The sequence below is a fragment of the Lithobates pipiens genome, unplaced genomic scaffold (assembly GCF_037356315.1).
Source record: "Lithobates pipiens isolate NorthernLeopardFrog02 unplaced genomic scaffold, aLitPip1_a1.2 Scaffold_16, whole genome shotgun sequence".
In the NCBI taxonomy this organism is placed as follows: Eukaryota; Metazoa; Chordata; class Amphibia; order Anura; family Ranidae; genus Lithobates; species Lithobates pipiens.
The window spans coordinates 575,131,986-575,148,087 of NW_027507748.1; the positions used below are offsets into that span (position 1 = coordinate 575,131,986).

A 16,102-nucleotide genomic window follows, 5' to 3' on the forward strand; every position below is an offset into this window, starting at 1 on the left:
TTATAAAAAACATAAATAATGAAAAATAATGTTTTTTGGTAGCAGATGGTCAGATCGTTTTTCTTTTTCTTTTTTTTTTTTTTTTTTAACCAATGTTCAGGGCCCTCCTTTTGTATTGAACTGTACTGTAATTGTGTTGTCCCCCCATACATTGTAAAGTGTTGCGTAAACTGTTGGCGCTATATAAATCGTGTATAATAAAAAAAAAAAATTGTTACAAAAATAAAAGCTGGAATCTGACTAGTGTCTATGGGCAGTAATATTTTGATCTTTAGGTCAGTCTGCTTAAATCGTAACTACACTGCATCTGAGCATCACAAATCAAAAATGATATTTAATTCATTTTGAAAGCAAACTCACACATCCATCCATGTCTCCATGCTTTATTTTGCTGAGACATCACTTTGAAAACATCCTCCTAGCATTTAAGACCATAGACATCTTGAGTGAGGTCAGCTAATTTATGTAGCATTTAATTCTCAGATTCCATCTGCCATTAGCTCAGATATGCTTGCAGGAGGGTGTGCTAAGCTGGGAGAAACCATCCTGCGCTCCTGAAGACTTCTGGGATGTATGACATCATTTGCCTAGGCCTGGAAACCAGGAAGTAACTAATAAAATGTAAAAAAATAAATAAAGAAAAGTGAAGCTCCGCTACTGTATGTTAGTGTTTAAAATAACAGGAAAAAAAGCCCACCGTGGCATAAGGAACATGGCATCTTACACCTACATAGGCCGTTTATGGCTCCCCCTCTTCCATTAAACATTTACCTTCATGTAATTTTACTAACAGGTTTGATCTGAGTTCTCAGTTTTCACTACCTAAATTATACTCTACCTAACACACAAAAACCTCTAGTTAATAGTTTAACCGCTTCTGGACCGCCCTCCGCATATATACTGCACCTGTACGTGATTTCATTTCCTGGGTCTGGGGCATGCACAGGCGGTGACCAGCTGCCGATGGGATTGGATATAGCACGAGCCAGTCAGTGGGTCCGCATGAACCCAATGTCTGCTGGGACCCAATGATTGTTCCCGAGGCAGACAGAAAGGCGGTCCGCCTATGTAAACAAGGAAGATCGCCATTCTGTGACAGAAGAAGACAGAGATCTTGTGTTTCTGCTAAGCAGGAATACAGATCTCTGTCTTCTTACAGTACAAGCACCCCCCACAGTTAGAAAGCACTCCCAGTGAACACATTTAACCCTTTGATAGCCCCTGATGTTAACCCCTTCCCTGCTACTGTCATTAGTACAGTTACAGCGCATAACTGTACATTCCGTCTTTATTGTCTGAGACACAGAAGTGGTGCCATTGGCTCCTGATGCTGTCAATCACAGTCAGCTAGCCAATCAGGGGATAGAGGGGACAGGGCTGGATCAGAGCTCTGTGTCTGAATGGACACAGGGAGCTGTGACTCGGCTCGGGTGTCCCCATAGCAAGCAGCTTACTGTGGGGGCACTCAGCAGGAGGGAGGGGCCAGGAGCATAGAAGAAGGACGCAAGAAGAGGAGGATCTTGGCTGCTCTGTGCTGCTACTTGGCAGGATTGAATGGATCACAATTAGAATTCAAATTGCCCAGTCAAATATGCTGAACAGTGGAACAGGGAGAGTCCCACCCCAGAGATCCGGTCCTTCCAGAGCCCTGCTTCCTATGAAGTGATTAATTTATATATGAAGGGAACTCCTTGATAATAACCTCCCATAGCCCTTCCTCTGTAAAAAGAAAGAATTAACCATTAAGGATTTTTTTGTTGCAGAGGATGCCTCAAATCTGACTTTTTTCTTAGTGCAGATTTCAGGGAAAACCAGTGAGCCAATCACACGAGCAGGAAGTGAAATTTCTGTGAGTATTCTGTACATCAGTGGTATATAGAACACCTGCAGATTGCCATATTGCATTGAATTTTAAAGAAAATTACAGTTCTGCAGACTGAAATGTTATTTTTAAATTAACATTCAATAACGGTATGGCTTGTGCAGCAGTTATATATATATATATATATATATATATATATATATATATATATATACACAGGATATGCTATATTCATTTTTAGATTTTCTATATTTTTTCACTTACAGTCTTCCCTTAAATGGGGTACATAAGCATCCACAAAAATGTTTCAGCCTACTGGCTGTATTTCTTAAAAACAGTAGCCGCAGATTTATTCTAAAAAAAAAAAAAAAACTTCTGGCTAGCAACCCTAGGCATTTGCCAAAACACAGAGCTGCTTGATTTTACATGAAATACACTTCTCATGACTCCACCATCCGGTCTTCTCACACACAGGCACATCAAGCTTCAGCAACACAGCCAGGCAAGGCCTCCAGCCCAGCATTGCTTACTTGGCTCTCCAAACACCAGTCCAACACTTTGTACACTCAGAGCCCTGAGTATCAGAAATCCCGGCAGTTAAGTGTGCTGCTCCAGGCAATGAGACTGACCCCAGTGCAATGTAAATTTTACCCTCAGACAGCTTTGTTAACAGTCAACCGCATCTGTCCAAGCCAGTTTGCGTTACATTCAAAGTAGAAAGTACATACTGTATACAGTGCATTCACACCAGGTCACAACCTTTTATACAGAGGAGGCACAAGCACAAATTATTGCACCAAGGTTACAGCACAATGTAAAGAAAGAAGATGCTGTCCTCTTACAGGGACCTACGGTGCCTTGCAAAAGTATTCCCCCCCTTGGCATTTTTTGTGTTTTGTTGCCTCACAACCTGGAATTAACATGGCTTGTTTGAGGATTTTCATCATTAAATTTACAGAACATGCCCACAACTTTGAAGATTTTGTTTTATTATTGTGAAACAAACAACAAATAGGACAAAATAACAGGAAAAGTCAATGCGCATAACTATTCACCCCCCTAAAGTCAATACTTTGTAGAGCCACCTTTTGCAGCTATCACAGCTCCAAGTCGCTTTGGATAAGTCTCTATGCTCTTGCCACATCTTTCCACTGGGATTTTTGCCTATTCCTCCTTGCTCAACTGCTCCAGCTCCTTCAAGTTGGATGGTGAACAGCAATATTTAAGTCTGACCACAGATTTTTTATTGGATTGAGGTCTGGACTTTGACTAGGCCATTCCAACTCATTTATATGTTTCCCCTTAAACCACTCAAGTGTTGCTTTAGCAGTGTGTTTGAGGTCATTGTCCTGATGGAAGGTGAACCTCCGTCCTAGCCTCAAATCACATACAGAGTGGAAAAGGTATTGCTCAAGAATATCCCTGTATTTAGCACCATCCATCTTTCCCCTAACTCTAACCAGTTTCCCAGTCCTGACTGCTGAAAAACATCCCCACAGCATGGTGCTGCCACCACCATGTTTCACTTTGGGGATGGTGTTCTTTGGGTGATTTGATGGGTTAGATTTGTGCCAGACATAGCATTTACTTTGATGGCCAAAAAGTAAAATTTTAGTCTCATGAGACCAGAGCACCTTCCTCCATACATTTTGGGAATCTCCCACATGCCTTTTTGCAAACTCAAAGCGTACCATTTTGTTTTCTTTTCTGAAAGTAATGGCTTTCTTCTGGCCACTCTGCCATAAAGCCCAACTCTATGGAGCATAGGGCTTATTGTCGACAAATGTACAGATACTCCAGTCTCTGCTGTGGAACTCTGCAGCTCCTCCAGGGTTACCTTAGGTCTCTGTGCTGCCTCTCTGATTAATGCCCTCCTTGCCCAGTCTGTGAGTTTTGGTGTGCGGCTGTCTCTTGGCAGGTTTGCTGTTGTGCCATGTTCTTTCCATTTGGTTATGATAGATTTGATGGTGCTCCTAGGGATCATCAAATATTTGGATATTTTTTTATAACCTAACCCTGACTTGTACTTCTCAACAACATTGTCCCTTACTTGGTTGGAGAGTTCCTTGGTTTTCATGGCACTGTTTGGTTAGTGGTGCCTCTTGCATAGGTGTTGCAGCTTCTGGGGTCTTTCAAAAAGGTGTGTATATGTAATGACCGATCATGTGACACTTAGATTGCACAAAGGGGGACATCTTTTTACTAATTATGTGGCTTCTGAAGGTAATTGGTTGCACCAGAGCTTTTTATAAGCTTCATAAAAAATGGGGGTGAATACATATGCACATGCCAATTACAGACATTTTATTTACTAAAGCTGGAAAGTGCAAAATCAGGCTCACGTCTGTATAGAAACCAATGAGCTTCTAACTCCAGCTTGTTCAATTAAGCTTTGGTAATAAAACCTGGAAGCTGATTGGTTTCTATGCAGAAGTGAGACTGATTTTGCACTTTCCAGCTTTAGTAAATAAACCCCATTGTACTTAAAAGTGGGGTATGCCTGTATCATTTTTTTTTCCGGAAAAATAGCTTTATGTATATATTTTTCTAAATTTACTTCCCCAACTTAGACAATTGTGTTCTGATCCATCACATATAATTCATATTTAAAAAAAAGAGCTGACTGAATAAACTATGTATATATAATTACTTGTTACACACCCCCAAAAGTGAACATCTGCTATATTTAAGCAATCATACGTATGTACTTTGATGGCATTTAGTAAATGTTATGTTTTTTGTGAAAAATTTTTTAATAAAAAATGATAAAACTTCAGCTTTCCGACCTAGTGTTATAATAAATGTTGTTAGTTTATTTCTATGGTTTTACATGTCATATGATGTCATACTAGTAAATTTGCCAGCCCGAGGAGCTACAGACATGCATTAGGAATGTACATGTGAGTGAGGATCCCATTAGTGTTGGTGAAGGACACGGCTTTCTCCGTGTCCAATTTTCCCCTCCCTGTTGATGGGGCACAATTTATCTGACTCCTCTTGTTAAATTCTTATTACTGGCAAGTGAGTATTTTTGCAGAGCACATGTTTCCAAACACTAATACAATAGACTAAAAGCTTGCCAAAATGTTGAGAAGGGTCATTGGTATTGCTTTGGGAACTTTGTAATAAACAGACATTTCTTTTTGATGAATCTTCTGTGTTTACAAGCCTTGCCTTCCACCCACATGTATTCAGAGATGATTGTTAACTCTAAGTTGTTTGGTTAGCAGGGTTGAACAAAAACCTTTGTTAAATCTCAAAATTTCAATTGTAGCCAAACACAAAACCAAACTGCCTGTGCAACACATAATTTGTATTCTTTTGTACTGTTAAAGGGGTTGTAAACCCTCAGGGTTTTTCACCTTAAAGCGGAGTTCCACTCACCTTTGAGAGGTGGTCTTAAACAAAAGACCACCTCTCCACCCCTCGTTTTTGGATATTATTTTATATATATATATATATATATATATATATATATATATATATATATATATATATATATTATTAGTACCTTTCATTGAAGTACAGCCTGTGTTTCCGCAGGAAATCATATCATCATTTTGTGCAGCGAGCCCCCCTCTTCTGGTCTTCTGGGACCTGTGTGTGTCCCAGAAGACAGCTGGCCATTCACAAAGCACTGAGCGACTGTCTGCACACGATCCGATGGACGGATCGCCCTCAGGGGCTGACATCGTGGGCTCCCTGGACAGGCAAGTGTCCTTTATTAAAAGTCAGCAGCTATAGTGTTTGTAGCTGCTGACTTTAAAAAAAAAAAAAAAATTGTGCGTGGAATACCGCTTTAATGCATTCTATGCATTAGGGGAAAAGCCTTTTGTGCTGTAGCCTGCCCAGACCTCCCCCCCTCCCTTTTCTTACCTGAGCCGATCGTTCCAGTAATGGGGAAGAGCACAGCAGCTCCAGATGCTGTCTCGGGTCCTCATTGGATAGATTTATAGCAGCTGGAGCCATTGGCTCGGGCTGCTGTCAATCAAATCCAGTGACAGAGCTGGGGGCGGGGCCGAGTCCTGCTGTCTGTGTCAATAGACTTAGTAGGACTCGGGAGTGTGCCCACACGAGTGCCCCTTTTGAAAGCTGCTCTGCAAGGGGGCACTCGAGAAGAGGAGGAGCCAGAAGAGCCGTGGGGGACCCCAGAAAAGGAGGATTGGGGCCACTCTGTGGAAAACCCTTGCACAGAGGAGGTAAGTATGATATGCTTGTTATTAAAAAAGAAACAAACAAACAAAAAAACTCACTTTAGTAAAGAGTATAACAACAAATGATTTTTAACACGTAACTTTGGTAACGAATTTCAGGTAAAGAGCTGATCTAAGTGGTTGGAATTTTTCAGGTAATTCTGCAATTAAATACTGTGGTCCTGAACTGATGGAGTGCCTGCAAAATGTACTCTGTGTGTGCAGCTTAGCGTAAAAAAAAAAAAAAAAATGCTAGTAGGCAAGTAAGAAACTCATGCACACTGGACGTTATAATAACGCCAGTAGCTTTGCTGTGGGTTTTCAATGTTTTTCAACATTTTTGCAATAGCGTTTTCTAGTGTTTTTCAGCGATAGCTTTTTTTAATATTTTTTTTTTCTTCTAATGGATCAATAACTTTAAAAAACACTGGTGAGCCATGATTTTGAGCGTTTATCTGCATTTTTTGGGCGGTTTTAGGTGTTTTTTGACTTTAGAACGTATTTACAGCTGAAAAAAGATCAAAAACTCCTCTCAGAACCCATTAGTTTTGGGTTTTTTAAAGCCAAAAAACACCCCAGCCAAAAACAGTTGATAACAGCCTAGGTGTGCATGGACACATAGGATAACATACTGGAGAGTATATTGACGGTAGAAAAAAAACCTCTGAAGCCAAAAACAGCAGCTGTAAAAACATCCAAAAATGTCCAGTGTGCATGAGGCCTTATAAGAGAAGAGGGGATGGATTTGCTAAAGGCAAAAAGACTGTGCGCTTTGCAAGTGCAATTGCATTAATTTTCCTCAGAGCTTAATTAATTAGTTGCCTCCCGCCCAAATGATAACGGGGTGGTGCGGCTCTTGTTCTGGGATGGCGTCATATGACACCATCCCAGAACAGCCGCTCTCACGCTCCTGTGGGGGTGGGCAGTGGAGCGGTCACCACCGCGCCGTGTTGCAAGGACACATCGCAACCCCAATCTCTGTAAAGAGCCACGTTTCTTCAACAATGTGATGACTGTGTCCAATCACAGACGGTGACATGTAAACACGAAGATTCCGGTGATCAGCGCTCCCGCCTCATACTGACGGAGTGTGTGGCAAGGAGAGCCGATCAGTGGCATCTCCACGCAGGGGACATCTACACATGTAATCAGGGCACTGATCATCAGTGCCCTGATTACAATATAGTGCCAACAGTGTCACCAATCAGTGCCTACAATTGCCCACCAGTGACAGAAATCAGTGCCCACCTGTGGCAGCAATCAGTGCCCACCAGTGGCAGCAATCAGTGCCCACCAGTGGCAGCAATCAGTGCCCATTAGTGATGCCCGTCAGAGCTGGCTATCAGTGCTGCCTATCAGTGCTGCCCATAAACACCCATCACTACTGTCGATTAATTCCCATGAGTGTCGCCCATCAGTGGAGGCAAACACAGTTACATAATTTACTGATAGAAACTAAGTAAAAAAACATTTTCGCATGACCTCTCAATTGTCATTCAAAATGTGACAGCCTTGAAAGCTGAAAAATGGCCTGGGCAGGAAGGGGATGTAAGTGCCCTGTAGGCAAGTGGTTAATGTGGCATCACTTTTTAAAGAATACCAGAATCAGGTGCAAGGAAAATTAAAAAAAACAGCATTTTTGGTTGCACATGATTGGATTATGGAAATCAGCAGAGCTTTACCACACTGCAATTATACTTGCAAAAGTCTATTTATCTAAACTCCAGAGTCTCTACTGCTATAACAAGCTACCAGTTAGCTTTTTCTTTTCTTTTCTTTTCTTTTCTTTGCAATCCATATAGAAGGACAGAGGTACAAATCTCTAAGCCCAGGTTCACACTGATGTGGGTTAGAAATCATGTGAGTTCAGCTGAATCCGCACGATTTCAAACCGGCAATGCAGTCCGGCTTTGGGGGGCGATGCAGGTACAGTGCCTTGCGAAAGTATTCGGCCCCCTTGAACTTTTCAACCTTTTGCCACATTTCAGGCTTCAAACATAAAGATATAAAATTTAAATTTTTGGTGAAGAATCACCAACAAGTGGGACACAATTGTGAAGTGGAACGAAATCTATTGGATAATTTAAACTTTTTCAGCAAATAAAAAACTGAAAAGTGGTGCGTGCAAAATTATTCGGCCCCTTTACTTTCAGTGCAGCAAACTCACTTCAGAAGTTCAGCGAGGATCTCTGAATGATCCAATGTTGTCCAAAATGACTGATGGTGATAAATAGCATCCACCTGTGTGTAATCAAGTCTCTGTATAAATGCACCTGCTCTGTGATAGTCTCAGGGTTCTGTTGAAAGCACAGAGAGCATCATGAAGACCAAGGAACACACCAGGCAGGTCCGTAATACTGTTGTGGAGAAGTTTAAAGCCGGATTTGGATACAAAAAGATTTCCCAAGCTTTAAACATCCCAAGGAGCACTGTGCAAGCGATCATTTTGAAATGGAAGGAGTATCAGACCACTGCAAATCTACCAAGACCTGGTCGTCCCTCTAAACTTTCAGCTCAGACAAGGAGAAGACTGATCAGAGATGCAGCCAAGAGGCCCATGATCACTCTGGATGAACTGCAGAGAACTACAGCTGAGGTGGGAGAGTCTGTCCATAGGACAACAATCAGTCATACACTGCACAAATCTGGCCTTTATGGAAGAGTGGCAAGAAGAAAGACATTTCTCAAAGATATCCATAAAAAGTCTCGTCTAAAGTTTGCCACAAGCCACCTGGGAGACACACCAAACATGTGGAAGAAGGTGCTCTGGTCAGATGAAACCAAAATCCAACTTTTTGCCCACAATGCAAAACGATATGTTTAGCGTAAAAGAAACACAGCTCATCACCCTCAACACACCATCCCCACTGTCAAACATGGTGGTGGCAGCATCATGGTTTGGGCCTGCTTTTCTTCAGCAGGGACAGGGAAGATGGTTAAAATTGAGGGGAAGATGGATGCAGCCAAATACAGGACCATTCTGGATGAAAACCTGTTGGAGTCTGCAAAAGACCAGAAACTGGGACGGAGATTTATCTTCCAACAAGACAATGATCCCAAACATACAGCAAAATCTACAAAGGAATGGTTCACAAATAAACGTATCCAGGTGTTAGAATGGCCAAGTCAAAGTCCAGACCTGAATCCAATCGAGAATCTGTGGAAAGAGCTGAAAACTGCTGTTCACAAACACTCTCCATCCAACCTCACTGAGCTCGAGCTGTTTTGCAAGGAAGAATGGGCAAGAATTTCAGTCTCTCGATGTGCAAAACTGATAGAGACATACCCCAAGCGACTTGCAGCTGTAATCACAGCAAAAGGTGGCTCTCCAAAGTATTAACGCAAGGGGGCCGAATAAATTTGCACGCCTCACTTTTCATTTTTTTATTAGTTAAAAAAGATTCAAAAGTCCAATAGATTTTGTTCCACTTCACAATTGTGTCCCACTTGTTGGTGATTCTTCACAAAAAATAAAAATTTTATATCTTTATGTTTGAAGCCTGAAATGTGGCAAAAGGTTGAAAAGTTCAAGGGGGCCAAATACTTTCGCAAGGCACTGTACATGCACAAATGTGTATTCAAATTGCCCCCGACGTTGGCAAAAGTAGTAGAGGAACTACTTTTGGGAATCGGTGGGGCATCACAAAGTCGACGTCGCACCGGTACAGACAGTGCCATTGCCGGCAATAACTGCCGATTTCAGCCAAATGTGAACGTGGGCTTAGACTTGGTTCACACATGTCCAGCTGCAGTTTGCAGTCTGGAGTCCAGTGCGGTTTTGCAGTAGTCAATGTATACAAACAGGTCCCTGTTCTGTCAGGGGAGTACAGAGAGATCGTCTGTTCCTAGTGATCAGGAACAGCGATCTGTCTGTACTCTTAGTCAGTCCACTCACCCCACCATTAGAATCACCTCCCTAGGACACAATTAACCCCTTGATCGCCCCCTTGTGTTAACCTCTTCCCTGCCAGTGTCATTTATACAGTAATCAGTGCATTTTTATAGCACTGATAGCTGTATAAATGTCACTGGTCCCAAAAAAGTGTCAAAAGTGTTCGATCTGTCAGAAGCAATGTCGCAGTCCTGCAAAAAAATAAATAAAATAAAATAGCTGATCACCGCCGTTACTAGTAAAAAAAAAAATAATAATAAAAAGTCCCCAACTCTTTTCCCTATATTGTAGACACTATAACTTTTGTGTAAACCAATAAATATATGCGTATTATGATTTTTTTTTTTTACCAAAAATATGTAGAATACATATTGACCTAAGCTGAATAAGACATTTGTTTTTTTACATTTTTTTTTGGATATTTAATTTATTATAGCAAAATTGTTGTTCTTTTTTTGTTTCTAGGGCGAAAAATAAAAAATGCAGAGGTGATCAAATACCACCAAAAGAAAGCTCTATTTGTGTAAAAAAAAAATAACATAAATTTTGTTTTGGTACAATGTCGCACAACCGTGCAATTGTCAGTTAAATTGACGCAGTGCTGTATCGCAAAAAAATTCTTGGTCGTTATCATTATTATTATTATTCATGATTTATATAGCGGCAACAGTTTACGCAGCAATTTACAATGTATAGGGGGTAAACGCAATTACAGTACAGTTCAATACAAAAGGTACAGGAGAGCCCTGCTCATAGAGCTTACATTCTAAGCTGGTGGTACAAGAGGTAACAGCTGCAGAGAATGATTTGATGGGGGTGGCTCGGGGACAGTTGTTAGGTGGGTGTGGGATAGGCTTCCCTGAATAAATGAGTTTTCAGGGATTTCCTAAAGGTCGACAGGGTAGGGGCTGATCGGATATACTGAGGCAGGGAGTTCCAGAGGATGGGAGAGGCTCCTGAGAAGTCCTGTAGGCGAGCATGGGAGGAGGTAACAATGGAGCTAGAGAGCAGGAGGTCTTGGGAGTAGTGGAGGGGATGATTAGGGCAATATCTGCAGATGAGGTTGGTGATGTAGATGGGGGCGAGGTTGTGAATGGCCTTGTATGTTATGGTTAGCATTTTGAATTTTACACGGTGAGGTAGGGGAATCCAGTGAAGGGATTGGCAGAGAGGAGCAGCAGTCACGGATCGGTTAGTGAGGTGTATTAGTCTAGCAGAAGAATTCATAATAGACTGAAGGGGGATAGCCTGCTTAAGGGTAGGCCATTAAGGAGAGAGTTGCAGCAGTCAAGGCGGGAAATAATCAAGGAGTGAGTAAGTTGCTTTGTGGTGTCATTAGTCAGGAAGGGTCAAATTCTGGAGATGTTGTGGAGGTTAAGGCGGCAGGATTTAGCCAGTGATTGGATGTGGGGGCTGAAGGAGAGGTCAGAGTCAAGTATTACACCCGGGACTCTGGCATGTGTGGAGGGACCAATGGTTGTGTTTAACTAGTTGCTGACCGCCGGCCGTCAAATGACGGCCAGGCGGCGCTCCTATTGTGGCGGGAGGCCGTCATATGACGGCCTCCCGTTTAAACAGGGAATGCGCGCGATCGTGCGCGCGCATCCCTGTTTCTTCGGTGGCGGCGTGTCACGGAGACACCGCTCGCCACCGAAGGGGGTGAACAGCCATTCGTTATGGCTGTTTACCACGTGATCGGCCGTGATGAAGTCACGGCCGATCACAGATGGTCACACCCCGAACGTGCACGGCGCATGCGCGCGATCGCGAGCGCGCTGCGCGTGCACGTCGGTGGCGGCGTGTTCCCCGGGAACACTGCTCGTCACCGACGCTGGTAAACAGCCATTGGCCGGCTGTTTACCCACGTGATCGGCTGTGATCCTTTTGGGGTGTAATTTGTTGTATGTATATGCTGTGTGTGAGAAATAACCTGATAATATGACAATTTAGTAAAAAAAAAAAAAAAAATCTTCATTTTGCAAAGAATTGTGGGAAAAAATTACAACTTAAAAAAACTCACCATGCTACTTACTTAATACCTTGGGATGTCTACTTTGTAAAAAGGGGTCATTTGGGGGGTATTTGTACTTTCCTGACTTGTTAGTGTCTCAAGAAATGAGGTACACCTGATGTACTGAAGGCCTGATCAGAAGTGATCAATTTTCAGTGATTGGCACCATAGTTTGTAGACTCTATAACTTTCACAAAGACCAAATAATATATACTAATGTGGGTTATTTTTACCAAAGATATGTAGCAGTATAAATTTTGGCCAAAATTTATGAAGAAAAATTACTAATTAGCAAAAATTTATGACAGAAACGAAGAAAAAGGCATTTTTTTCACAAAATTTACGTTTTATTTTATTTATAGCACAAAAAATAAAAAACCCACTAGTGATTAAATACCACTAAAAGAAAGCTCTATTTGTGTGGAAAAAAGGACGCAAGTTTCATATGGATACAGTGTAGGATGACTGAGTAATTGTCATTCAAACTGTGAGAGCGCTGAAAGCTGAAAATTGGTCTGGTCAGGAAGGGGGTGTAACTGCACTGTACTGAGGTGGTTAAAGGGGTAAATCCTTCCAGGGCTGAATGGTTAAATGGGCGCACAAAATAATGCGCTTGCATTACTGACACATGTAATTTATGTGTAAATTATAATAGTAGGCCATCTTGAATTTTGTTTAACAGGTAGGTACCGAAATATTTTAATGGGGTAAATAATGGAAAGAAAAAACGGTTTCATCATCTACAGCCTAACACGAGATAGATAGATAGATAGATAGATAGATAGATAGATAGATAGATAGATAGATAGATAGATAGATAGAGATCTATATAATAAACAAATACATAGATAAACTGAACACATATTTTTTTTTTTTCAACAGGTGTGCCAGGAGCGGCCATCAAAAGGACAAAGAAATGGTCATCTGCTCCCTTTGATGGCTCCAACTTGTCAACTTCTCTTACAGCTAGAGGACTCTACATAAGTTCATTGACAGGACAATACTGCTATTGAATCTGGATAATGCTTCTGGAAGACCATTATAAAAATAGGATCTATGAAGTGTAACATGTTATCTTGGATGCAAGAACATCACAGCTGAGCTTTTCACTCTGCGAATGTAAAAAATCAACTGTGGACACTCAACCACTTGTAAAGAAATCCTGTGGAAATTATTTATTCAGGAAAATTAGGAAGCCAAACAAATGTTGGTTTGTTCTTCAAAGATAATCTGGAAAGCAAAAAAAGTTTAAGCAACGTTTCTGTGAAGCTACGCTACGTAAAACCGGCTACCTGTCTATATACTCTCCTCCAAGCCTTATGGACATGATGGTGTTTGCTTAGCACGTATCTCCAGCTTATCTGCATGTATCATTCATGAAAAGAGGAACGTTTGTATATTTTAGGACAAGCATCAGTATACTCTGAAACCCTGACCACTTCTGTTTGAAATAAGGAACCCTTTGTCATTCCAGTTTACACCAGAAATACAAAGAATCATCAGTACAATGTACTTAAAATAATCAGAATATAATAAGCAAAAATGATGTTAAACAAAAAGGGAAGACACTGCAATCTGCTTTAAAAGAAACAAAAAAGGCATGGAATAAAATGAAATAACCATAGCAGAATATAACATAGCAATCAAGCAATGGTATTAGCTTATTACCTGCTCTGCCACCTAGGCTTTTATAGTTTTAAAATTCATTGACAGTAAACTGTGATTTATGATGCATTACAAAAATGAAGTAGCACAGAAAAGTAGAAAAACTCTGTGTGGAGGATATCTGTAGGTACCTGCATCAGTAAAATGTAATAAAAGCCTTTTTTCATCTTCACAGCCAATAAATATGTAATAAATACTATTCCCACACATGTATACTATAAGCGGAAAGAGAGTAAAGTATAGTATTAGTGACTGAAGACTTATGGGAAGATGTGCAATTACAGCATAGCAGATGCAAAAGGCCAAATACATAGGGAAAATATTACCCCATATGAACCCACAGCAATGTAAATAGCTACTCATGCATAATCTATTGCCTTACTATTGCAGCACAAGTGCACACATTCCTGTGTCATGGTTCACTTTGGGGGTTATTTACTAAAGGAAAATCCACTTTACACTGAAAGTGCACTTGGAAGTAAAGTCGCTGTAGATTTGAGGGGGACATGCAAGGAAAATAAAAAATAGCATTTTAGCTTGCACATGATTGGATGATAAAATCAGCAGAGCTTCCCCTCATTTCAGATCTACCCCTTAGATTTAGAGTGACTGCACTTCCAAGTGCACTTTCAGTGCAAAGTGGATTTGCCTTTCGTAAAAAAATAACCCCCTTTGTGTTGTAAATGGTCACAATTTGCTTAAAAAAAGACTCATTGTCTAAGTGTTCTTTTTTTGTTTTTTTTGTTTGATGTGTCGCTGCACATATATGCAGTTGCACGCATATGAAACACACCCATACTTCCCCAAAGCAAATTCAGGAATTTCAGGAAGAGAGCATATGAAAAAATATGTCCTATGTTGAAGTACAAATCCTGCACAGGTTCTTCCACCCTACTTCTTTCTATTGTACCCAATAACAGTCCTCAGCTGTAGTACACACCCGTTATACACTGCCCAGCTCTCCTTTGAACCAAACAGTGTTTACATCTGGACTTCTTCTATCATCTGGGCTGCAGTGCCCATGTGGGGTCTTCAACTAACCCCAATAGAACTGGGACAGCTGCACAGTCCCTGAGAGAAAATCAGATATTAACACTACATGGAGCAGAGAAGCGCTGGGCAGTGAAGAGTATATGTATGCTACATCTTAGTTCTTAGGTTTTTGAGTTTTTCATTATAAAGGGTACAATGGTTCTATCTAGGGATGCACCAATGCCACTTTTTTGACACAGACTACGAGTACTGATACTTGACATCATGTACTCGGCGATACCAATTAGCAATAACTGATTTTGGTCATGTGACCTTTTTTTTTTTTTTTTTTTTTTTTAAATAATGAAAAAATTACACATTTTTCATCATAATATGAGGAATTGAAATGCAGTCAAAGGACATTATGAAAGAAAACATGTTTATTTGCTGGTCATAAAGTTGTTAAAGTGCAAATTGCACAGAACACATTATATAAAAAATAATGTCAATGTCATCAATTCATTGCAAGTTCACAATGTTTAGGCATGAGGAGAAGCAAGAACAGTATAGTACCTCAGTCAACTCACAACACAAGACATTAGGCCATGAGGGGACATGGTATAAGGAGGACGCTCGCCATGTGGAGCGGCCATGTAGCAGGTGCAGCAGCAGCAAAACACATGTCATGAGGGAAACAGCACTCACCGCCGCGTGGAGAGGCCCCAACCTTATCTGGTTCCCGAGCTCCGCCCAAGCTGACGTCACTTCCGGTATTGGTTTCTGATATCGGTGAATTTTCACAAGTACCGATACCCCCGAAAATGCAGATACCGGTATCAGTATCGATGCATCCATAGTTCTATCTATATATTGACATTTTCTGTAGCTGCTAGTAATGTCATCAGGTAACTACTTACCTTGTCACACCCGACCTCCTAAAAAAATCTTGGTGACATACAAAGAGAATGGAGAGGCACAGGTGCAGAACTGGTAGACCAGGATTTGAACAAAATAAATATATTTTAATGAAGAAAAAAATACAGTGTCTACCTTCCCAAGGTGCGCTTTGTTTTCTCATTTCAAAACCCATTTGGCAGCTAAGCGGCATGTGTTACTTTACACCATAGAAGTAGGCTTTCTGCTAACACAGAAAATAAATTATCACAAATGGTTACTCCTCATATACAAAATAATTAAGTGTTAGGACTTGGAGTTCTAAAAAAAGCAATGAGAAAACGGAATACTGAGAGTAGAATGGGAAATAAATTTTATTTGTAATTTTCTTTTATGTGCCTTGCTAATTTTCCTCATGGTGCCAAAATTAAAGCAAAACATTTATTGAGTAAACTATGTGAGTCTTATTATGCTTATTCTTGGAATCATACAAATGTAATATCCACTAAACTAATCATGAAAGCTATATGGAGGTACAGTGCCTTGAAAAAGTATTCATACCCCTTGAAATGTTCCACATTTTGTCATGTTACAACCAAAAACATAAATGTATTTTATTGAGATCTTATGTGATAGACCAACACAAAGTGGCA

At 40.8% G+C, this 16,102-nt stretch overlaps 1 protein-coding gene across 1 annotated transcript in view; it reads left to right on the top strand.

The window, feature by feature from the left end:
* Positions 1–15,902, top strand: part of LOC143983728 (twist-related protein 2-like) — a 100,550-nt gene extending 84,648 nt beyond the window's left edge. The window contains exon 2 of the mRNA XM_077483765.1: positions 12,801–15,902. The gene's annotated coding sequence lies outside the window, so the exon portion shown is untranslated. The remainder of the gene's footprint in view (positions 1–12,800) is intronic.
* Positions 15,903–16,102: the final 200 nt, after the last annotated feature.